Source organism: Pelobates fuscus, chromosome 2, assembly GCF_036172605.1.
Source record: "Pelobates fuscus isolate aPelFus1 chromosome 2, aPelFus1.pri, whole genome shotgun sequence".
NCBI lineage: Eukaryota > Metazoa > Chordata > Amphibia > Anura > Pelobatidae > Pelobates > Pelobates fuscus.
Window position 1 is genome coordinate 353,006,012 of NC_086318.1, and position 22,384 is coordinate 353,028,395.

The 22,384-nt window shown below is 43.0% G+C and overlaps 26 non-coding genes across 26 annotated transcripts; all 26 read right to left on the reverse strand.

Annotated features, from left to right (window-relative positions):
- Positions 1–117: 117 nt before the first annotated feature.
- LOC134590953 (U1 spliceosomal RNA) lies at positions 118–284 on the reverse strand. The gene has a single exon (XR_010087802.1). It is a non-coding gene; the product is annotated as a U1 spliceosomal RNA (small nuclear RNA).
- A 480-nt stretch (positions 285–764) lies between these two features.
- On the reverse strand, positions 765–905 carry LOC134592132 (U4 spliceosomal RNA). The gene has a single exon (XR_010088803.1). It is a non-coding gene; the product is annotated as a U4 spliceosomal RNA (small nuclear RNA).
- An 899-nt stretch (positions 906–1,804) lies between these two features.
- LOC134589732 (U1 spliceosomal RNA) lies at positions 1,805–1,971 on the reverse strand. Its single transcript, XR_010086763.1, has one exon. It is a non-coding gene; the product is annotated as a U1 spliceosomal RNA (small nuclear RNA).
- A 472-nt stretch (positions 1,972–2,443) lies between these two features.
- On the reverse strand, positions 2,444–2,584 carry LOC134592134 (U4 spliceosomal RNA). The gene has a single exon (XR_010088804.1). It is a non-coding gene; the product is annotated as a U4 spliceosomal RNA (small nuclear RNA).
- Positions 2,585–3,472: 888 nt separating this feature from the next.
- LOC134591023 (U1 spliceosomal RNA) lies at positions 3,473–3,639 on the reverse strand. The gene has a single exon (XR_010087862.1). It is a non-coding gene; the product is annotated as a U1 spliceosomal RNA (small nuclear RNA).
- Positions 3,640–4,117: 478 nt separating this feature from the next.
- On the reverse strand, positions 4,118–4,258 carry LOC134592135 (U4 spliceosomal RNA). The gene has a single exon (XR_010088805.1). It is a non-coding gene; the product is annotated as a U4 spliceosomal RNA (small nuclear RNA).
- Positions 4,259–5,157: 899 nt separating this feature from the next.
- LOC134590954 (U1 spliceosomal RNA) lies at positions 5,158–5,324 on the reverse strand. The gene has a single exon (XR_010087803.1). It is a non-coding gene; the product is annotated as a U1 spliceosomal RNA (small nuclear RNA).
- A 480-nt stretch (positions 5,325–5,804) lies between these two features.
- LOC134592136 (U4 spliceosomal RNA) lies at positions 5,805–5,945 on the reverse strand. Its single transcript, XR_010088806.1, has one exon. It is a non-coding gene; the product is annotated as a U4 spliceosomal RNA (small nuclear RNA).
- A 1,255-nt stretch (positions 5,946–7,200) lies between these two features.
- Positions 7,201–7,341, reverse strand: LOC134592138 (U4 spliceosomal RNA). The gene has a single exon (XR_010088807.1). It is a non-coding gene; the product is annotated as a U4 spliceosomal RNA (small nuclear RNA).
- A 1,255-nt stretch (positions 7,342–8,596) lies between these two features.
- Positions 8,597–8,737, reverse strand: LOC134592139 (U4 spliceosomal RNA). Its single transcript, XR_010088808.1, has one exon. It is a non-coding gene; the product is annotated as a U4 spliceosomal RNA (small nuclear RNA).
- Positions 8,738–9,624: 887 nt separating this feature from the next.
- Positions 9,625–9,791, reverse strand: LOC134589733 (U1 spliceosomal RNA). The gene has a single exon (XR_010086764.1). It is a non-coding gene; the product is annotated as a U1 spliceosomal RNA (small nuclear RNA).
- A 478-nt stretch (positions 9,792–10,269) lies between these two features.
- Positions 10,270–10,410, reverse strand: LOC134592140 (U4 spliceosomal RNA). Its single transcript, XR_010088809.1, has one exon. It is a non-coding gene; the product is annotated as a U4 spliceosomal RNA (small nuclear RNA).
- An 899-nt stretch (positions 10,411–11,309) lies between these two features.
- Positions 11,310–11,476, reverse strand: LOC134589734 (U1 spliceosomal RNA). Its single transcript, XR_010086765.1, has one exon. It is a non-coding gene; the product is annotated as a U1 spliceosomal RNA (small nuclear RNA).
- A 472-nt stretch (positions 11,477–11,948) lies between these two features.
- LOC134592141 (U4 spliceosomal RNA) lies at positions 11,949–12,089 on the reverse strand. Its single transcript, XR_010088810.1, has one exon. It is a non-coding gene; the product is annotated as a U4 spliceosomal RNA (small nuclear RNA).
- Positions 12,090–12,977: 888 nt separating this feature from the next.
- On the reverse strand, positions 12,978–13,144 carry LOC134590955 (U1 spliceosomal RNA). The gene has a single exon (XR_010087804.1). It is a non-coding gene; the product is annotated as a U1 spliceosomal RNA (small nuclear RNA).
- A 480-nt stretch (positions 13,145–13,624) lies between these two features.
- Positions 13,625–13,765, reverse strand: LOC134592142 (U4 spliceosomal RNA). The gene has a single exon (XR_010088811.1). It is a non-coding gene; the product is annotated as a U4 spliceosomal RNA (small nuclear RNA).
- Positions 13,766–14,664: 899 nt separating this feature from the next.
- LOC134590956 (U1 spliceosomal RNA) lies at positions 14,665–14,831 on the reverse strand. Its single transcript, XR_010087805.1, has one exon. It is a non-coding gene; the product is annotated as a U1 spliceosomal RNA (small nuclear RNA).
- A 478-nt stretch (positions 14,832–15,309) lies between these two features.
- LOC134592674 (U4 spliceosomal RNA) lies at positions 15,310–15,450 on the reverse strand. The gene has a single exon (XR_010089267.1). It is a non-coding gene; the product is annotated as a U4 spliceosomal RNA (small nuclear RNA).
- A 900-nt stretch (positions 15,451–16,350) lies between these two features.
- LOC134590877 (U1 spliceosomal RNA) lies at positions 16,351–16,517 on the reverse strand. Its single transcript, XR_010087737.1, has one exon. It is a non-coding gene; the product is annotated as a U1 spliceosomal RNA (small nuclear RNA).
- A 478-nt stretch (positions 16,518–16,995) lies between these two features.
- Positions 16,996–17,136, reverse strand: LOC134592143 (U4 spliceosomal RNA). The gene has a single exon (XR_010088812.1). It is a non-coding gene; the product is annotated as a U4 spliceosomal RNA (small nuclear RNA).
- Positions 17,137–18,035: 899 nt separating this feature from the next.
- Positions 18,036–18,202, reverse strand: LOC134590814 (U1 spliceosomal RNA). The gene has a single exon (XR_010087684.1). It is a non-coding gene; the product is annotated as a U1 spliceosomal RNA (small nuclear RNA).
- Positions 18,203–18,674: 472 nt separating this feature from the next.
- On the reverse strand, positions 18,675–18,815 carry LOC134592144 (U4 spliceosomal RNA). Its single transcript, XR_010088813.1, has one exon. It is a non-coding gene; the product is annotated as a U4 spliceosomal RNA (small nuclear RNA).
- An 899-nt stretch (positions 18,816–19,714) lies between these two features.
- LOC134589735 (U1 spliceosomal RNA) lies at positions 19,715–19,881 on the reverse strand. Its single transcript, XR_010086766.1, has one exon. It is a non-coding gene; the product is annotated as a U1 spliceosomal RNA (small nuclear RNA).
- A 472-nt stretch (positions 19,882–20,353) lies between these two features.
- Positions 20,354–20,494, reverse strand: LOC134593707 (U4 spliceosomal RNA). The gene has a single exon (XR_010090146.1). It is a non-coding gene; the product is annotated as a U4 spliceosomal RNA (small nuclear RNA).
- An 899-nt stretch (positions 20,495–21,393) lies between these two features.
- LOC134590957 (U1 spliceosomal RNA) lies at positions 21,394–21,560 on the reverse strand. The gene has a single exon (XR_010087806.1). It is a non-coding gene; the product is annotated as a U1 spliceosomal RNA (small nuclear RNA).
- A 480-nt stretch (positions 21,561–22,040) lies between these two features.
- Positions 22,041–22,181, reverse strand: LOC134592145 (U4 spliceosomal RNA). Its single transcript, XR_010088814.1, has one exon. It is a non-coding gene; the product is annotated as a U4 spliceosomal RNA (small nuclear RNA).
- Positions 22,182–22,384: the final 203 nt, after the last annotated feature.

Consider the following 22,384-nt stretch of genomic DNA (forward strand, 5'->3'; position numbering starts at 1 on the left):
TGATTGTCGCTGCCTGCTTGATGTGGAAAGTAAGAGCCAAAGAAGACGGGTGCCGTGGCTGAAATTATCCTTCGTCAGAATTGGTGAAGTTCTCTATTTTTGTCAAACAAGCAAACACAGGGGAAAGCGCGAACGCAGTCCCCCACTACCATAAATTATGCAGTCGAGTTTCCCACATTTGAGGAAATCGCAGAGGTCAACTGGTACGGAGTGCAATGAACCAGCCTCACTCTGGGAGAGCCACCTTAGGGATCATTGCTATTGCTCCCCTGCCAGGTAAGTATGACATGACGGGTACATTCAAAGGCACGCCCGCTGGGAAGCCTTTCCTTTAGGCTGTGGTGAAATAATAAAGCAAGTTTAAAAAAAAAAAAAAAAAGAAGAGCAAATAAATAATCCAAATGATAGAAGGCTACAAAAGATTACCAAACCTCGTGGCTGATCGTTGTTTTCCTTAGCTACCAGTAATTTTAGTGCCTTCAGGTGGTTAGGTGTGAATAATTGAGCTGGATTCAGGGTGCGAAGGAGCAATTTGCATAAAGGCAAATGCTAGGCCAATGAGCCGAAGGATGGGAATTCGTAGCATGTAGTGAGAATAGTGTGCTGCCGGAAACAAGTGAATTCAGTGGGAGAGAAAGGTAAAAGGGAAATGCTAAGAAGCCAGCGGAAGGAATGGTGCAACAGAGCTCAGGAAGAAACGGGAGTCACGTAAGACACGCCCTAGACATGGGGCGCCATAAACTTTTATTAAACCAATCTTTCAGTCTCCTTAGAGCCTGTCAAAAATTGCCAATGCTGACTGTATTTCAAGTCATCATGGCGGGGTATTGGGTAAAGTTTTCAATTAGCAATAATCACGCCTCGGATTGACCTCATGGGCTACGATACTGCCACTGCGCAAAGCTAGCTGTTCAAGTGGGCCAGCTTTTAAGAGCTACCACGTAAGGACACTTTAAGACAGCGGTGAGAAAAAGTTCATGACCATAAGCCATTGCAAAGGATTGTGGGAGGCAATATTCTAATTAGGCCCGCTTCCTCCTACAGGGAAGCTTAAACCCCAACAAATTCCTCGGTCTTCTTATATGGCATCTTGGAATGGTTCCAAACCTATAACAGAGAGTGAGGGCAACCATATCTTGCAGCAAACCTTGTACAATTTTTTTTCTCTCTTTGGAAACGGTTTTGCCAAGATTCTTCTACAGCAGCCATTAGGCAGAGTACACAATCCGCTGGTCTACGTTCGTCCCCAAAGTCACACATTTCATGACTCCATCGATAGGAATGACCCTTGCCTAGCACCTGTCTTCTCTTCATCCACACTCAACAGGGCTGAAAGAACATTTGTGGTGGCTTTTTCAAAATTCCATGGTGTTCATTAGTAAGTGCTAGCGACCACCCAGCTATTCCTAAGGTTTGGTCTGATTGTCTCAAGCGGCAATTCACTGCCTTGATCCAGAAAATCTTTTTTTCCTAGAAATTCAATCAAACGTTACGTTCTGTTGGAAGACGTAATATAGGTCTCCAATTCTTTATTTCTTCCATTGCATTGAAGCATACAATAAATTAAAAGAAGTCAGGATAAAAAAATGATGAAAAAAAAGCTGAAAAGTTAAAATAAAAAGTGAAATTCTGGCTTAAAACTGGTCTCCAGAAAACATAGATAATAAAAATGATCAAGCCTAGGAAATGATTGTCGCTGCCTGCTTGATGCGGAAAGTAAGAGCCAAAGAAGACGGGTACCGTGGCTGAAATTATCCTTCGTCAGAATTGGTGAAGTTCTCTATTTTTGTCAAACAAGCAAACACAGGGGAAAGCGCGAACGCAGTCCCCCACTACCATAAATTATGCAGTCGAGTTTCCCACATTTGAGGAAATCGCAGAGGTCAACTGGTACGGAGTGCAATGAACCAGCCTCACTCTGGGAGAGCCACCTTAGGGATCATGGCTATTGCTCCCCTGCCAGGTAAGTATGACATGACGGGTACATTCAAAGGCACGCCCGCTGGGAAGCCTTTCCTTTAGGCTGTGGTGAAATAATAAAGCAAGTTAAAAAAAAAAAAAAAGCAAATAAATAATCCAAATGATAGAAGGCTACAAAAGATTACCAAACCTCGTGGCTGATCGTTGTTTTCCTTAGCTACCAGTAATTTTAGTGCCTTCAGGTGGTTAGGTGTGAATAATTGAGCTGGATTCAGGGTGCGAAGGAGCAATTTGCATAAAGGCAAATGCTAGGCCAATGAGCCGAAGGATGGGAATTCGTAGCATGTAGTGAGAATAGTGTGCTGCCGGAAACAAGTGAATTCAGTGGGAGAGAAAGGTAAAAGGGAAATGCTAAGAAGCCAGCGGAAGGAATGGTGCAACAGAGCTCAGGAAGAAACGGGAGTCACGTAAGACACGCCCTAGACATGGGGCGCCATAAACTTTTATTAAACCAATCTTTCAGTCTCCTTAGAGCCTGTCAAAAATTGCCAATGCTGACTGTATTTCAAGTCATCATGGCGGGGTATTGGGTAAAGTTTTCAATTAGCAATAATCACGCCTCGGATTGACCTCATGGGCTACGATACTGCCACTGCGCAAAGCTAGCTGTTCAAGTGGGCCAGCTTTTAAGAGCTACCACGTAAGGACACTTTAAGACAGCGGTGAGAAAAAGTTCATGACCATAAGCCATTGCAAAGGATTATGGGAGGCAATATTCTAATTAGGCCCGCTTCCTCCTACAGGGAAGCTTAAACCCCAACAAATTCCTCGGTCTTCTTATATGGCATCTTGGAATGGTTCCAAACCTATAACAGAGAGTGAGGGCAACCATATCTTGCAGCAAACCTTGTACAATTTTTTTTCTCTCTTTGGAAACAGTTTTGCCAAGATTCTACTACAGCAGCCATTAGGCAGAGTACACAATCCGCTGGTCTACGTTCGTCCCCAAAGTCACACATTTCATGACTCCATCGATAGGAATGACCCTTGCCTAGCACCTGTCTTCTCTTCATCCACACTCAACAGGGCTGAAAGAACATTTGTGGTGGCTTTTTCAAAATTCCATGGTGTTCATTAGTAAGTGCTAGCGACCACCCAGCTATTCCTAAGGTTTGGTCTGATTGTCTCAAGCGGCAATTCACTGCCTTGATCCAGAAAATCTTTTTTTCCCAGAAATTCAATCAAACGTTACGTTCTGTTGGAAGACGTAATATAGGTCTCCAATTCTTTATTTCTTCCATTGCATTGAAGCATACAATAAATCAAAAGAAGTTAGGATAAAAAAAAGCTGAAAAGTGAAAAATAAAAAGTGAAATTCTGGCTTAAAACTGGTCTCCAGAAAACATAGATAATAAAAATGATCAAGCCTAGGAAATGATTGTCGCTGCCTGCTTGATGTGGAAAGTAAGAGCCAAAGAAGACGGGTGCCGTGGCTGAAATTATCCTTCGTCAGAATTGGTGAAGTTCTCTATTTTTGTCAAACAAGCAAACACAGGGGAAAGCGCGAACGCAGTCCCCCACTACCATAAATTATGCAGTCGAGTTTCCCACATTTGAGGAAATCGCAGAGATCAACTGGTACGGAGTGCAATGAACCAGCCTCACTCTGGGAGAGTCACCTTAGGGATCATGGCTATTGCTCCCCTGCCAGGTAAGTATGACATGACGGGTACATTCAAAGGCACGCCCGCTGGGAAGCCTTTCCTTTAGGCTGTGGTGAAATAATAAAGCAAGTTAAAAAAAAAAAAAAAAGAAGAGCAAATAAACAATCCAAATGATAGAAGGCTACAAAAGATTACCAAACCTCGTGGCTGATCGTTGTTTTCCTTAGCTACCAGTAATTTTAGTGCCTTCAGGTGGTTAGGTGTGAATAATTGAGCTGGATTCAGGGTGCGAAGGAGCAATTTGCATAAAGGCAAATGCTAGGCCAATGAGCCGAAGGATGGGAATTCGTAGCATGTAGTGAGAATAGTGTGCTGCCGGAAACAAGTGAATTCAGTGGGAGAGAAAGGTAAAAGGGAAATGCTAAGAAGCCAGCGGAAGGAATGGTGCAACAGAGCTCAGGAAGAAACGGGAGTCACGTAAGACACGCCCTAGACATGGGGCGCCATAAACTTTTATTAAACCAATCTTTCAGTCTCCTTAGAGCCTGTCAAAAATTGCCAATGCTGACTGTATTTCAAGTCATCATGGCGGGGTATTGGGTAAAGTTTTCAATTAGCAATAATCACGCCTCGGATTGACCTCATGGGCTACGATACTGCCACTGCGCAAAGCTAGCTGTTCAAGTGGGCCAGCTTTTAAGAGCTACCACGTAAGGACACTTTAAGACAGCGGTGAGAAAAAGTTCATGACCATAAGCCATTGCAAAGGATTGTGGGAGGCAATATTCTAATTAGGCCCGCTTCCTCCTACAGGGAAGCTTAAACCCCAACAAATTCCTCGGTCTTCTTATATGGCATCTTGGAATGGTTCCAAACCTATAACAGAGAGTGAGGGCAACCATATCTTGCAGCAAACCTTGTACAATTTTTTTTCTCTCTTTGGAAACGGTTTTGCCAAGATTCTTCTACAGCAGCCATTAGGCAGAGTACACAATCCGCTGGTCTACGTTCGTCCCCAAAGTCACACATTTCATGACTCCATCGATAGGAATGACCCTTGCCTAGCACCTGTCTTCTCTTCATCCACACTCAACAGGGCTGAAAGAACATTTGTGGTGGCTTTTTCAAAATTCCATGGTGTTCATTAGTAAGTGCTAGCGACCACCCAGCTATTCCTAAGGTTTGGTCTGATTGTCTCAAGCGGCAATTCACTGCCTTGATCCAGAAAATCTTTTTTTCCCAGAAATTCAATCAAACGTTACGTTCTGTTGGAAGACGTAATATAGGTCTCCAATTCTTTATTTCTTCCATTGCATTGAAGCATACAATAAATCAAAAGAAGTCAGGATAAAAAAAAGCTGAAAAAAAAGCTGAAAAGTTAAAATAAAAAGTGAAATTCTTGCTTAAAACTGGTCTCCAGAAAACATAGATAATAAAAATGATCAAGCCTAGGAAATGATTGTCGCTGCCTGCTTGATGTGGAAAGTAAGAGCCAAAGAAGACGGGTGCCGTGGCTGAAATTATCCTTCGTCAGAATTGGTGAAGTTCTCTATTTTTGTCAAACAAGCAAACACAGGGGAAAGCGCGAACGCAGTCCCCCACTACCATAAATTATGCAGTCGAGTTTCCCACATTTGAGGAAATCGCAGAGGTCAACTGGTACGGAGTGCAATGAACCAGCCTCACTCTGGGAGAGCCACCTTAGGGATCATTGCTATTGCTCCCCTGCCAGGTAAGTATGACATGACGGGTACATTCAAAGGCACGCCCGCTGGGAAGCCTTTCCTTTAGGCTGTGGTGAAATAATAAAGCAAGTTTAAAAAAAAAAAAAAAAAGAAGAGCAAATAAATAATCCAAATGATAGAAGGCTACAAAAGATTACCAAACCTCGTGGCTGATCGTTGTTTTCCTTAGCTACCAGTAATTTTAGTGCCTTCAGGTGGTTAGGTGTGAATAATTGAGCTGGATTCAGGGTGCGAAGGAGCAATTTGCATAAAGGCAAATGCTAGGCCAATGAGCCGAAGGATGGGAATTCGTAGCATGTAGTGAGAATAGTGTGCTGCCGGAAACAAGTGAATTCAGTGGGAGAGAAAGGTAAAAGGGAAATGCTAAGAAGCCAGCGGAAGGAATGGTGCAACAGAGCTCAGGAAGAAACGGGAGTCACGTAAGACACGCCCTAGACATGGGGCGCCATAAACTTTTATTAAACCAATCTTTCAGTCTCCTTAGAGCCTGTCAAAAATTGCCAATGCTGACTGTATTTCAAGTCATCATGGCGGGGTATTGGGTAAAGTTTTCAATTAGCAATAATCACGCCTCGGATTGACCTCATGGGCTACGATACTGCCACTGCGCAAAGCTAGCTGTTCAAGTGGGCCAGCTTTTAAGAGCTACCACGTAAGGACACTTTAAGACAGCGGTGAGAAAAAGTTCATGACCATAAGCCATTGCAAAGGATTGTGGGAGGCAATATTCTAATTAGGCCCGCTTCCTCCTACAGGGAAGCTTAAACCCCAACAAATTCCTCGGTCTTCTTATATGGCATCTTGGAATGGTTCCAAACCTATAACAGAGAGTGAGGGCAACCATATCTTGCAGCAAACCTTGTACAATTTTTTTTCTCTCTTTGGAAACGGTTTTGCCAAGATTCTTCTACAGCAGCCATTAGGCAGAGTACACAATCCGCTGGTCTACGTTCGTCCCCAAAGTCACACATTTCATGACTCCATCGTTAGGAATGACCCTTGCCTAGCACCTGTCTTCTCTTCATCCAAACTCAACAGGGCTGAAAGAACATTTGTGGTGGCTTTTTCAAAATTCCATGGTGTTCATTAGTAAGTGCTAGCGACCACCCAGCTATTCCTAAGGTTTGGTCTGATTGTCTCAAGCGGCAATTCACTGCCTTGATCCAGAAAATCTTTTTTTCCCAGAAATTCAATCAAACGTTACGTTCTGTTGGAAGACGTAATATAGGTCTCCAATTCTTTATTTCTTCCATTGCATTGAAGCATACAATAAATCAAAAGAAGTCAGGATAAAAAAATGATGAAAAAAAAGCTGAAAAGTTAAAATAAAAAGTGAAATTCTGGCTTAAAACTGGTCTCCAGAAAACATAGATAATAAAAATGATCAAGCCTAGGAAATGATTGTCGCTGCCTGCGGTACATTCAAAGGCACGCCCGCTGGGAAGCCTTTCCTTTAGGCTGTGGTGAAATAATAAAGCAAGTTAAAAAAAAGCAAATAAATAATCCAAATGATAGAAGGCTACAAAAGATTACCAAACCTCGTGGCTGATCGTTGTTTTCCTTAGCTACCAGTAATTTTAGTGCCTTCAGGTGGTTAGGTGTGAATAATTGAGCTGGATTCAGGGTGCGAAGGAGCAATTTGCATAAAGGCAAATGCTAGGCCAATGAGCCGAAGGATGGGAATTCGTAGCATGTAGTGAGAATAGTGTGCTGCCGGAAACAAGTGAATTCAGTGGGAGAGAAAGGTAAAAGGGAAATGCTAAGAAGCCAGCGGAAGGAATGGTGCAACAGAGCTCAGGAAGAAACGGGAGTCACGTAAGACACGCCCTAGACATGGGGCGCCATAAACTTTTATTAAACCAATCTTTCAGTCTCCTTAGAGCCTGTCAAAAATTGCCAATGCTGACTGTATTTCAAGTCATCATGGCGGGGTATTGGGTAAAGTTTTCAATTAGCAATAATCACGCCTCGGATTGACCTCATGGGCTACGATACTGCCACTGCGCAAAGCTAGCTGTTCAAGTGGGCCAGCTTTTAAGAGCTACCACGTAAGGACACTTTAAGACAGCGGTGAGAAAAAGTTCATGACCATAAGCCATTGCAAAGGATTGTGGGAGGCAATATTCTAATTAGGCCCGCTTCCTCCTACAGGGAAGCTTAAACCCCAACAAATTCCTCGGTCTTCTTATATGGCATCTTGGAATGGTTCCAAACCTATAACAGAGAGTGAGGGCAACCATATCTTGCAGCAAACCTTGTACAATTTTTTTTCTCTCTTTGGAAACGGTTTTGCCAAGATTCTTCTACAGCAGCCATTAGGCAGAGTACACAATCCGCTGGTCTACGTTCGTCCCCAAAGTCACACATTTCATGACTCCATCGTTAGGAATGACCCTTGCCTAGCACCTGTCTTCTCTTCATCCAAACTCAACAGGGCTGAAAGAACATTTGTGGTGGCTTTTTCAAAATTCCATGGTGTTCATTAGTAAGTGCTAGCGACCACCCAGCTATTCCTAAGGTTTGGTCTGATTGTCTCAAGCGGCAATTCACTGCCTTGATCCAGAAAATCTTTTTTTCCCAGAAATTCAATCAAACGTTACGTTCTGTTGGAAGACGTAATATAGGTCTCCAATTCTTTATTTCTTCCATTGCATTGAAGCATACAATAAATCAAAAGAAGTCAGGATAAAAAAATGATGAAAAAAAAGCTGAAAAGTTAAAATAAAAAGTGAAATTCTGGCTTAAAACTGGTCTCCAGAAAACATAGATAATAAAAATGATCAAGCCTAGGAAATGATTGTCGCTGCCTGCGGTACATTCAAAGGCACGCCCGCTGGGAAGCCTTTCCTTTAGGCTGTGGTGAAATAATAAAGCAAGTTAAAAAAAAGCAAATAAATAATCCAAATGATAGAAGGCTACAAAAGATTACCAAACCTCGTGGCTGATCGTTGTTTTCCTTAGCTACCAGTAATTTTAGTGCCTTCAGGTGGTTAGGTGTGAATAATTGAGCTGGATTCAGGGTGCGAAGGAGCAATTTGCATAAAGGCAAATGCTAGGCCAATGAGCCGAAGGATGGGAATTCGTAGCATGTAGTGAGAATAGTGTGCTGCCGGAAACAAGTGAATTCAGTGGGAGAGAAAGGTAAAAGGGAAATGCTAAGAAGCCAGCGGAAGGAATGGTGCAACAGAGCTCAGGAAGAAACGGGAGTCACGTAAGACACGCCCTAGACATGGGGCGCCATAAACTTTTATTAAACCAATCTTTCAGTCTCCTTAGAGCCTGTCAAAAATTGCCAATGCTGACTGTATTTCAAGTCATCATGGCGGGGTATTGGGTAAAGTTTTCAATTAGCAATAATCACGCCTCGGATTGACCTCATGGGCTACGATACTGCCACTGCGCAAAGCTAGCTGTTCAAGTGGGCCAGCTTTTAAGAGCTACCACGTAAGGACACTTTAAGACAGCGGTGAGAAAAAGTTCATGACCATAAGCCATTGCAAAGGATTATGGGAGGCAATATTCTAATTAGGCCCGCTTCCTCCTACAGGGAAGCTTAAACCCCAACAAATTCCTCGGTCTTCTTATATGGCATCTTGGAATGGTTCCAAACCTATAACAGAGAGTGAGGGCAACCATATCTTGCAGCAAACCTTGTACAATTTTTTTTCTCTCTTTGGAAACAGTTTTGCCAAGATTCTACTACAGCAGCCATTAGGCAGAGTACACAATCCGCTGGTCTACGTTCGTCCCCAAAGTCACACATTTCATGACTCCAGCGATAGGAATGACCCTTGCCTAGCACCTGTCTTCTCTTCATCCACACTCAACAGGGCTGAAAGAACATTTGTGGTGGCTTTTTCAAAATTCCATGGTGTTCATTAGTAAGTGCTAGCGACCACCCAGCTATTCCTAAGGTTTGGTCTGATTGTCTCAAGCGGCAATTCACTGCCTTGATCCAGAAAATCTTTTTTTCCCAGAAATTCAATCAAACGTTACGTTCTGTTGGAAGACGTAATATAGGTCTCCAATTCTTTATTTCTTCCATTGCATTGAAGCATACAATAAATCAAAAGAAGTCAGGATAAAAAAAAGCTGAAAAGTTAAAATAAAAAGTGACATTCTGGCTTAAAACTGGTCTCCAGAAAACATAGATAATAAAAATGATCAAGCCTAGGAAATGATTGTCGCTGCCTGCTTGATGTGGAAAGTAAGAGCCAAAGAAGACGGGTGCCGTGGCTGAAATTATCCTTCGTCAGAATTGGTGAAGTTCTCTATTTTTGTCAAACAAGCAAACACAGGGGAAAGCGCGAACGCAGTCCCCCACTACCATAAATTATGCAGTCGAGTTTCCCACATTTGAGGAAATCGCAGAGGTCAACTGGTACGGAGTGCAATGAACCAGCCTCACTCTGGGAGAGCCACCTTAGGGATCATGGCTATTGCTCCCCTGCCAGGTAAGTATGACATGACGGGTACATTCAAAGGCACGCCCGCTGGGAAGCCTTTCCTTTAGGCTGTGGTGAAATAATAAAGCAAGTTAAAAAAAAAAAAAAAAGAAGAGCAAATAAACAATCCAAATGATAGAAGGCTACAAAAGATTACCAAACCTCGTGGCTGATCGTTGTTTTCCTTAGCTACCAGTAATTTTAGTGCCTTCAGGTGGTTAGGTGTGAATAATTGAGCTGGATTCAGGGTGCGAAGGAGCAATTTGCATAAAGGCAAATGCTAGGCCAATGAGCAGAAGGATGGGAATTCGTAGCATGTAGTGAGAATAGTGTGCTGCCGGAAACAAGTGAATTCAGTGGGAGAGAAAGGTAAAAGGGAAATGCTAAGAAGCCAGCGGAAGGAATGGTGCAACAGAGCTCAGGAAGAAACGGGAGTCACGTAAGACACGCCCTAGACATGGGGCGCCATAAACTTTTATTAAACCAATCTTTCAGTCTCCTTAGAGCCTGTCAAAAATTGCCAATGCTGACTGTATTTCAAGTCATCATGGCGGGGTATTGGGTAAAGTTTTCAATTAGCAATAATCACGCCTCGGATTGACCTCATGGGCTACGATACTGCCACTGCGCAAAGCTAGCTGTTCAAGTGGGCCAGCTTTTAAGAGCTACCACGTAAGGACACTTTAAGACAGCGGTGAGAAAAAGTTCATGACCATAAGCCATTGCAAAGGATTGTGGGAGGCAATATTCTAATTAGGCCCGCTTCCTCCTACAGGGAAGCTTAAACCCCAACAAATTCCTCGGTCTTCTTATATGGCATCTTGGAATGGTTCCAAACCTATAACAGAGAGTGAGGGCAACCATATCTTGCAGCAAACCTTGTACAATTTTTTTTCTCTCTTTGGAAACGGTTTTGCCAAGATTCTTCTACAGCAGCCATTAGGCAGAGTACACAATCCGCTGGTCTACGTTCGTCCCCAAAGTCACACATTTCATGACTCCATCGATAGGAATGACCCTTGCCTAGCACCTGTCTTCTCTTCATCCACACTCAACAGGGCTGAAAGAACATTTGTGGTGGCTTTTTCAAAATTCCATGGTGTTCATTAGTAAGTGCTAGCGACCACCCAGCTATTCCTAAGGTTTGGTCTGATTGTCTCAAGCGGCAATTCACTGCCTTGATCCAGAAAATCTTTTTTTCCCAGAAATTCAATCAAACGTTACGTTCTGTTGGAAGACGTAATATAGGTCTCCAATTCTTTATTTCTTCCATTGCATTGAAGCATACAATAAATTAAAAGAAGTCAGGATAAAAAAATGATGAAAAAAAAGCTGAAAAGTTAAAATAAAAAGTGAAATTCTGGCTTAAAACTGGTCTCCAGAAAACATAGATAATAAAAATGATCAAGCCTAGGAAATGATTGTCGCTGCCTGCTTGATGCGGAAAGTAAGAGCCAAAGAAGACGGGTACCGTGGCTGAAATTATCCTTCGTCAGAATTGGTGAAGTTCTCTATTTTTGTCAAACAAGCAAACACAGGGGAAAGCGCGAACGCAGTCCCCCACTACCATAAATTATGCAGTCGAGTTTCCCACATTTGAGGAAATCGCAGAGGTCAACTGGTACGGAGTGCAATGAACCAGCCTCACTCTGGGAGAGCCACCTTAGGGATCATGGCTATTGCTCCCCTGCCAGGTAAGTATGACATGACGGGTACATTCAAAGGCACGCCCGCTGGGAAGCCTTTCCTTTAGGCTGTGGTGAAATAATAAAGCAAGTTAAAAAAAAAAAAAAAGCAAATAAATAATCCAAATGATAGAAGGCTACAAAAGATTACCAAACCTCGTGGCTGATCGTTGTTTTCCTTAGCTACCAGTAATTTTAGTGCCTTCAGGTGGTTAGGTGTGAATAATTGAGCTGGATTCAGGGTGCGAAGGAGCAATTTGCATAAAGGCAAATGCTAGGCCAATGAGCCGAAGGATGGGAATTCGTAGCATGTAGTGAGAATAGTGTGCTGCCGGAAACAAGTGAATTCAGTGGGAGAGAAAGGTAAAAGGGAAATGCTAAGAAGCCAGCGGAAGGAATGGTGCAACAGAGCTCAGGAAGAAACGGGAGTCACGTAAGACACGCCCTAGACATGGGGCGCCATAAACTTTTATTAAACCAATCTTTCAGTCTCCTTAGAGCCTGTCAAAAATTGCCAATGCTGACTGTATTTCAAGTCATCATGGCGGGGTATTGGGTAAAGTTTTCAATTAGCAATAATCACGCCTCGGATTGACCTCATGGGCTACGATACTGCCACTGCGCAAAGCTAGCTGTTCAAGTGGGCCAGCTTTTAAGAGCTACCACGTAAGGACACTTTAAGACAGCGGTGAGAAAAAGTTCATGACCATAAGCCATTGCAAAGGATTATGGGAGGCAATATTCTAATTAGGCCCGCTTCCTCCTACAGGGAAGCTTAAACCAGAACAAATTCCTCGGTCTTCTTATATGGCATCTTGGAATGGTTCCAAACCTATAACAGAGAGTGAGGGCAACCATATCTTGCAGCAAACCTTGTACAATTTTTTTTCTCTCTTTGGAAACAGTTTTGCCAAGATTCTACTACAGCAGCCATTAGGCAGAGTACACAATCCGCTGGTCTACGTTCGTCCCCAAAGTCACACATTTCATGACTCCATCGATAGGAATGACCCTTGCCTAGCACCTGTCTTCTCTTCATCCACACTCAACAGGGCTGAAAGAACATTTGTGGTGGCTTTTTCAAAATTCCATGGTGTTCATTAGTAAGTGCTAGCGACCACCCAGCTATTCCTAAGGTTTGGTCTGATTGTCTCAAGCGGCAATTCACTGCCTTGATCCAGAAAATCTTTTTTTCCCAGAAATTCAATCAAACGTTACGTTCTGTTGGAAGACGTAATATAGGTCTCCAATTCTTTATTTCTTCCATTGCATTGAAGCATACAATAAATCAAAAGAAGTCAGGATAAAAAAAAGCTGAAAAGTGAAAAATAAAAAGTGAAATTCTGGCTTAAAACTGGTCTCCAGAAAACATAGATAATAAAAATGATCAAGCCTAGGAAATGATTGTCGCTGCCTGCTTGATGTGGAAAGTAAGAGCCAAAGAAGACGGGTGCCGTGGCTGAAATTATCCTTCGTCAGAATTGGTGAAGTTCTCTATTTTTGTCAAACAAGCAAACACAGGGGAAAGCGCGAACGCAGTCCCCCACTACCATAAATTATGCAGTCGAGTTTCCCACATTTGAGGAAATCGCAGAGGTCAACTGGTACGGAGTGCAATGAACCAGCCTCACTCTGGGAGAGCCACCTTAGGGATCATTGCTATTGCTCCCCTGCCAGGTAAGTATGACATGACGGGTACATTCAAAGGCACGCCCGCTGGGAAGCCTTTCCTTTAGGCTGTGGTGAAATAATAAAGCAAGTTTAAAAAAAAAAAAAAAAAGAAGAGCAAATAAATAATCCAAATGATAGAAGGCTACAAAAGATTACCAAACCTCGTGGCTGATCGTTGTTTTCCTTAGCTACCAGTAATTTTAGTGCCTTCAGGTGGTTAGGTGTGAATAATTGAGCTGGATTCAGGGTGCGAAGGAGCAATTTGCATAAAGGCAAATGCTAGGCCAATGAGCCGAAGGATGGGAATTCGTAGCATGTAGTGAGAATAGTGTGCTGCCGGAAACAAGTGAATTCAGTGGGAGAGAAAGGTAAAAGGGAAATGCTAAGAAGCCAGCGGAAGGAATGGTGCAACAGAGCTCAGGAAGAAACGGGAGTCACGTAAGACACGCCCTAGACATGGGGCGCCATAAACTTTTATTAAACCAATCTTTCAGTCTCCTTAGAGCCTGTCAAAAATTGCCAATGCTGACTGTATTTCAAGTCATCATGGCGGGGTATTGGGTAAAGTTTTCAATTAGCAATAATCACGCCTCGGATTGACCTCATGGGCTACGATACTGCCACTGCGCAAAGCTAGCTGTTCAAGTGGGCCAGCTTTTAAGAGCTACCACGTAAGGACACTTTAAGACAGCGGTGAGAAAAAGTTCATGACCATAAGCCATTGCAAAGGATTGTGGGAGGCAATATTCTAATTAGGCCCGCTTCCTCCTACAGGGAAGCTTAAACCCCAACAAATTCCTCGGTCTTCTTATATGGCATCTTGGAATGGTTCCAAACCTATAACAGAGAGTGAGGGCAACCATATCTTGCAGCAAACCTTGTACAATTTTTTTTCTCTCTTTGGAAACGGTTTTGCCAAGATTCTTCTACAGCAGCCATTAGGCAGAGTACACAATCCGCTGGTCTACGTTCGTCCCCAAAGTCACACATTTCATGACTCCATCGATAGGAATGACCCTTGCCTAGCACCTGTCTTCTCTTCATCCACACTCAACAGGGCTGAAAGAACATTTGTGGTGGCTTTTTCAAAATTCCATGGTGTTCATTAGTAAGTGCTAGCGACCACCCAGCTATTCCTAAGGTTTGGTCTGATTGTCTCAAGCGGCAATTCACTGCCTTGATCCAGAAAATCTTTTTTTCCCAGAAATTCAATCAAACGTTACGTTCTGTTGGAAGACGTAATATAGGTCTCCAATTCTTTATTTCTTCCATTGCATTGAAGCATACAATAAATCAAAAGAAGTCAGGATAAAAAAAAGCTGAAAAAAAAGCTGAAAAGTTAAAATAAAAAGTGAAATTCTTGCTTAAAACTGGTCTCCAGAAAACATAGATAATAAAAATGATCAAGCCTAGGAAATGATTGTCGCTGCCTGCTTGATGTGGAAAGTAAGAGCCAAAGAAGACGGGTGCCGTGGCTGAAATTATCCTTCGTCAGAATTGGTGAAGTTCTCTATTTTTGTCAAACAAGCAAACACAGGGGAAAGCGCGAACGCAGTCCCCCACTACCATAAATTATGCAGTCGAGTTTCCCACATTTGAGGAAATCGCAGAGGTCAACTGGTACGGAGTGCAATGAACCAGCCTCACTCTGGGAGAGCCACCTTAGGGATCATTGCTATTGCTCCCCTGCCAGGTAAGTATGACATGACGGGTACATTCAAAGGCACGCCCGCTGGGAAGCCTTTCCTTTAGGCTGTGGTGAAATAATAAAGCAAGTTAAAAAAAAAAAAAAAAGAAGAGCAAATAAACAATCCAAATGATAGAAGGCTACAAAAGATTACCAAACCTCGTGGCTGATCGTTGTTTTCCTTAGCTACCAGTAATTTTAGTGCCTTCAGGTGGTTAGGTGTGAATAATTGAGCTGGATTCAGGGTGCGAAGGAGCAATTTGCATAAAGGCAAATGCTAGGCCAATGAGCCGAAGGATGGGAATTCGTAGCATGTAGTGAGAATAGTGTGCTGCCGGAAACAAGTGGATTCAGTGGGAGAGAAAGGTAAAAGGGAAATGCAAGGAAGCCAGCGGAAGGAATGGTGCAACAGAGCTCAGGAAGAAACGGGAGTCACGTAAGACACGCCCTAGACATGGGGCGCCATAAACTTTTTTTAAACCAATCTTTCAGTCTCCTTAGAGCCTGTCAAAAATTGCCAATGCTGACTGTATTTCAAGTCATCATGGCGGGGTATTGGGTAAAGTTTTCAATTAGCAATAATCACGCCTCGGATTGACCTCATGGGCTACGATACTGCCACTGCGCAAAGTTAACTGTTCAAGTGGGCCAGCTTTTAAGAGCTACCACGTAAGGACACTTTAAGACAGCGGTGAGAAAAAGTTCATGACCATAAGCCATTGCAAAGGATTGTGGGAGGCAATATTCTAATTAGGCCCGCTTCCTCCTACAGGGAAGCTTAAACCCCAACAAATTCCTCGGTCTTCTTATATGGCATCTTGGAATGGTTCCAAACCTATAACAGAGAGTGAGGGCAACCATATCTTGCAGCAAACCTTGTACAATTTTTTTTCTCTCTTTGGAAACGGTTTTGCCAAGATTCTACTACAGCAGCCATTAGGCAGAGTACACAATCCGCTGGTCTACGTTCGTCCCCAAAGTCACACATTTCATGACTCCATCGATAGGAATGACCCTTGCCTAGCACCTGTCTTCTCTTCATCCACACTCAACAGGGCTGAAAGAACATTTGTGGTGGCTTTTTCAAAATTCCATGGTGTTCATTAGTAAGTGCTAGCGACCACCCAGCTATTCCTAAGGTTTGGTCTGATTGTCTCAAGCGGCAATTCACTGCCTTGATCCAGAAAATCTTTTTTTCCCAGAAATTCAATCAAACGTTACGTTCTGTTGGAAGACGTAATATAGGTCTCCAATTCTTTATTTCTTCCATTGCATTGAAGCATACAATAAATCAAAAGAAGTCAGGATAAAAAAATGATGGAAAAAAAAGCTGAAAAGTTAAAATAAAAAGTGAAATTCTGGCTTAAAACTGGTCTCCAGAAAACATAGATAATAAAAATGATCAAGCCTAGGAAATGATTGTCGCTGCCTGCTTGATGCGGAAAGTAAGAGCCAAAGAAGACGGGTGCCGTGGCTGAAATTATCCTTCGTCAGAATTGGTGAAGTTCTCTATTTTTGTCAAACAAGCAAACACAGGGGAAAGCGCGAACGCAGTCCCCCACTACCATAAATTATGCAGTCGAGTTTCCCACATTTGAGGAAATCGCAGAGGTCAACTGGTACGGAGTGCAATGAACCAGCCTCACTCTGGGAGAGCCAGCTTAGGGATCATGGCTATTGCTCCCCTGCCAGGTAAGTATGACATGACGGGTACATTCAAAGGCACGCCCGCTGGGAAGCCTTTCCTTTAGGCTGTGGTGAAATAATAAAGCAAGTTAAAAAAAAAAAAAAAAGAAGAGCAAATAAACAATCCAAATGATAGAAGGCTACAAAAGATTACCAAACCTCGTGGCTGATCGTTGTTTTCCTTAGCTACCAGTAATTTTAGTGCCTTCAGGTGGTTAGGTGTGAATAATTGAGCTGGATTCAGGGTGCGAAGGAGCAATTTGCATAAAGGCAAATGCTAGGCCAATGAGCCGAAGGATGGGAATTCGTAGCATGTAGTGAGAATAGTGTGCTGCCGGAAACAAGTGAATTCAGTGGGAGAGAAAGGTAAAAGGGAAATGCTAAGAAGCCAGCGGAAGGAATGGTGCAACAGAGCTCAGGAAGAAACGGGAGTCACGTAAGACACGCCCTAGACATGGGGCGCCATAAACTTTTATTAAACCAATCTTTCAGTCTCCTTAGAGCCTGTCAAAAATTGCCAATGCTGACTGTATTTCAAGTCATCATGGCGGGGTATTGGGTAAAGTTTTCAATTAGCAATAATCACGCCTCGGATTGACCTCATGGGCTACGATACTGCCACTGCGCAAAGCTAGCTGTTCAAGTGGGCCAGCTTTTAAGAGCTACCACGTAAGGACACTTTAAGACAGCGGTGAGAAAAAGTTCATGACCATAAGCCATTGCAAAGGATTGTGGGAGGCAATATTCTAATTAGGCCCGCTTCCTCCTACAGGGAAGCTTAAACCCCAACAAATTCCTCGGTCTTCTTATATGGCATCTTGGAATGGTTCCAAACCTATAACAGAGAGTGAGGGCAACCATATCTTGCAGCAAACCTTGTACAATTTTTTTTCTCTCTTTGGAAACGGTTTTGCCAAGATTCTTCTACAGCAGCCATTAGGCAGAGTACACAATCCGCTGGTCTACGTTCGTCCCCAAAGTCACACATTTCATGACTCCATCGATAGGAATGACCCTTGCCTAGCACCTGTCTTCTCTTCATCCACACTCAACAGGGCTGAAAGAACATTTGTGGTGGCTTTTTCAAAATTCCATGGTGTTCATTAGTAAGTGCTAGCGACCACCCAGCTATTCCTAAGGTTTGGTCTGATTGTCTCAAGCGGCAATTCACTGCCTTGATCCAGAAAATCTTTTTTTCCCAGAAATTCAATCAAACGTTACGTTCTGTTGGAAGACGTAATATAGGTCTCCAATTCTTTATTTCTTCCATTGCATTGAAGCATACAATAAATCAAAAGAAGTCAGGATAAACAAATGATGAAAAAAAAGCTGAAAAGTTAAAATAAAAAGTGAAATTCTGGCTTAAAACTGGTCTCCAGAAAACATAGATAATAAAAATGATCAAGCCTAGGAAATGATTGTCGCTGCCTGCTTGATGCGGAAAGTAAGAGCCAAAGAAGACGGGTACCGTGGCTGAAATTATCCTTCGTCAGAATTGGTGAAGTTCTCTATTTTTGTCAAACAAGCAAACACAGGGGAAAGCGCGAACGCAGTCCCCCACTACCATAAATTATGCAGTCGAGTTTCCCACATTTGAGGAAATCGCAGAGGTCAACTGGTACGGAGTGCAATGAACCAGCCTCATTCTGGGAGAGCCACCTTAGGGATCATGGCTATTGCTCCCCTGCCAGGTAAGTATGACATGACGGGTACATTCAAAGGCACGCCCGCTGGGAAGCCTTTCCTTTAGGCTGTGGTGAAATAATAAAGCAAGTTAAAAAAAAAAAAAAAGCAAATAAATAATCCAAATGATAGAAGGCTACAAAAGATTACCAAACCTCGTGGCTGATCGTTGTTTTCCTTAGCTACCAGTAATTTTAGTGCCTTCAGGTGGTTAGGTGTGAATAATTGAGCTGGATTCAGGGTGCGAAGGAGCAATTTGCATAAAGGCAAATGCTAGGCCAATGAGCCGAAGGATGGGAATTCGTAGCATGTAGTGAGAATAGTGTGCTGCCGGAAACAAGTGAATTCAGTGGGAGAGAAAGGTAAAAGGGAAATGCTAAGAAGCCAGCGGAAGGAATGGTGCAACAGAGCTCAGGAAGAAACGGGAGTCACGTAAGACACGCCCTAGACATGGGGCGCCATAAACTTTTATTAAACCAATCTTTCAGTCTCCTTAGAGCCTGTCAAAAATTGCCAATGCTGACTGTATTTCAAGTCATCATGGCGGGGTATTGGGTAAAGTTTTCAATTAGCAATAATCACGCCTCGGATTGACCTCATGGGCTACGATACTGCCACTGCGCAAAGCTAGCTGTTCAAGTGGGCCAGCTTTTAAGAGCTACCACGTAAGGACACTTTAAGACAGCGGTGAGAAAAAGTTCATGACCATAAGCCATTGCAAAGGATTATGGGAGGCAATATTCTAATTAGGCCCGCTTCCTCCTACAGGGAAGCTTAAACCCCAACAAATTCCTCGGTCTTCTTATATGGCATCTTGGAATGGTTCCAAACCTATAACAGAGAGTGAGGGCAACCATATCTTGCAGCAAACCTTGTACAATTTTTTTTCTCTCTTTGGAAACAGTTTTGCCAAGATTCTACTACAGCAGCCATTAGGCAGAGTACACAATCCGCTGGTCTACGTTCGTCCCCAAAGTCACACATTTCATGACTCCATCGATAGGAATGACCCTTGCCTAGCACCTGTCTTCTCTTCATCCACACTCAACAGGGCTGAAAGAACATTTGTGGTGGCTTTTTCAAAATTCCATGGTGTTCATTAGTAAGTGCTAGCGACCACCCAGCTATTCCTAAGGTTTGGTCTGATTGTCTCAAGCGGCAATTCACTGCCTTGATCCAGAAAATCTTTTTTTCCCAGAAATTCAATCAAACGTTACGTTCTGTTGGAAGACGTAATATAGGTCTCCAATTCTTTATTTCTTCCATTGCATTGAAGCATACAATAAATCAAAAGAAGTCAGGATAAAAAAATGATGAAAAAAAAGCTGAAAAATTAAAATAAAAAGTGAAATTCTGGCTTAAAACTGGTCTCCAGAAAACATAGATAATAAAAATGATCAAGCCTAGGAAATGATTGTCGCTGCCTGCTTGATGCGGAAAGTAAGAGCCAAAGAAGACGGGTGCCGTGGCTGAAATTATCCTTCGTCAGAATTGGTGAAGTTCTCTATTTTTGTCCAACAAGCAAACACAGGGGAAAGCGCGAACGCAGTCCCCCACTACCATAAATTATGCAGTCGAGTTTCCCACATTTGAGGAAATCGCAGAGGTCAACTGGTACGGAGTGCAATGAACCAGCCTCACTCTGGGAGAGCCACCTTAGGGATCATGGCTATTGCTCCCCTGCCAGGTAAGTATGACATGACGTGTACATTCAAAGGCACGCCCGCTGGGAAGCCTTTCCTTTAGGCTGTGGTGAAATAATAAAGCAAGTTAAAAAAAAAAAAAAAGCAAATAAATAATCCAAATGATAGAAGGCTACAAAAGATTACCAAACCTCGTGGCTGATCGTTGTTTTCCTTAGCTACCAGTAATTTTAGTGCCTTCAGGTGGTTAGGTGTGAATAATTGAGCTGGATTCAGGGTGCGAAGGAGCAATTTGCATAAAGGCAAATGCTAGGCCAATGAGCCGAAGGATGGGAATTCGTAGCATGTAGTGAGAATAGTGTGCTGCCGGAAACAAGTGAATTCAGTGGGAGAGAAAGGTAAAAGGGAAATGCTAAGAAGCCAGCGGAAGGAATGGTGCAACAGAGCTCAGGAAGAAACGGGAGTCACGTAAGACACGCCCTAGACATGGGGCGCCATAAACTTTTATTAAACCAATCTTTCAGTCTCCTTAGAGCCTGTCAAAAATTGCCAATGCTGACTGTATTTCAAGTCATCATGGCGGGGTATTGGGTAAAGTTTTCAATTAGCAATAATAACGCCTCGGATTGACCTCATGGGCTACGATACTGCCACTGCGCAAAGCTAGCTGTTCAAGTGGGCAAGCTTTTAAGAGCTACCACGTAAGGACACTTTAAGACAGCGGTGAGAAAAAGTTCATGACCATAAGCCATTGCAAAGGATTGTGGGAGGCAATATTCTAATTAGGCCCGCTTCCTCCTACAGGGAAGCTTAAACCCCAACAAATTCCTCGGTCTTCTTATATGGCATCTTGGAATGGTTCCAAACCTATAACAGAGAGTGAGGGCAACCATATCTTGCAGCAAACCTTGTACAATTTTTTTTCTCTCTTTGGAAACTGTTTTGCCAAGATTCTACTACAGCAGCCATTAGGCAGAGTACACAATCCGCTGGTCTACGTTCGTCCCCAAAGTCACACATTTCATGACTCCATCGATAGGAATGACCCTTGCCTAGCACCTGTCTTCTCTTCATCCACACTCAACAGGGCTGAAAGAACATTTGTGGTGGCTTTTTCAAAATTCCATGGTGTTCATTAGTAAGTGCTAGCGACCACCCAGCTATTCCTAAGGTTTGGTCTGATTGTCTCAAGCGGCAATTCACTGCCTTGATCCAGAAAATCTTTTTTTCCCAGAAATTCAATCAAACGTTACGTTCTGTTGGAAGACGTAATATAGGTCTCCAATTCTTTATTTCTTCCATTGCATTGAAGCATACAATAAATCAAAAGAAGTCAGGATAAAAAAATGATGAAAAAAAAGCTGAAAAGTTAAAATAAAAAGTGAAATTCTTGCTTAAAACTGGTCTCCAGAAAACATAGATAATAAAAATGATCAAGCCTAGAAAATGATTGTCGCTGCCTGCTTGATGTGGAAAGTAAGAGCCAAAGAAGACGGGTGCCGTGGCTGAAATTATCCTTCGTCAGAATTGGTGAAGTTCTCTATTTTTGTCAAACAAGCAAACACAGGGGAAAGCGCGAACGCAGTCCCCCACTACCATAAATTATGCAGTCGAGTTTCCCACATTTGAGGAAATCGCAGAGGTCAACTGGTACGGAGTGCAATGAACCAGCCTCACTCTGGGAGAGCCACCTTAGGGATCATTGCTATTGCTCCCCTGCCAGGTAAGTATGACATGACGGGTACATTCAAAGGCACGCCCGCTGGGAAGCCTTTCCTTTAGGCTGTGGTGAAATAATAAAGCAAGTTTAAAAAAAAAAAAAAAAAGAAGAGCAAATAAATAATCCAAATGCTAGAAGGCTACAAAAGATTACCAAACCTCGTGGCTGATCGTTGTTTTCCTTAGCTACCAGTAATTTTAGTGCCTTCAGGTGGTTAGGTGTGAATAATTGAGCTGGATTCAGGGTGCGAAGGAGCAATTTGCATAAAGGCAAATGCTAGGCCAATGAGCCGAAGGATGGGAATTCGTAGCATGTAGTGAGAATAGTGTGCTGCCGGAAACAAGTGAATTCAGTGGGAGAGAAAGGTAAAAGGGAAATGCTAAGAAGCCAGCGGAAGGAATGGTGCAACAGAGCTCAGGAAGAAACGGGAGTCACGTAAGACACGCCCTAGACATGGGGCGCCATAAACTTTTATTAAACCAATCTTTCAGTCTCCTTAGAGCCTGTCAAAAATTGCCAATGCTGACTGTATTTCAAGTCATCATGGCGGGGTATTGGGTAAAGTTTTCAATTAGCAATAATCACGCCTCGGATTGACCTCATGGGCTACGATACTGCCACTGCGCAAAGCTAGCTGTTCAAGTGGGCCAGCTTTTAAGAGCTACCACGTAAGGACACTTTAAGACAGCGGTGAGAAAAAGTTCATGACCATAAGCCATTGCAAAGGATTATGGGAGGCAATATTCTAATTAGGCCCGCTTCCTCCTACAGGGAAGCTTAAACCCCAACAAATTCCTCGGTCTTCTTATATGGCATCTTGGAATGGTTCCAAACC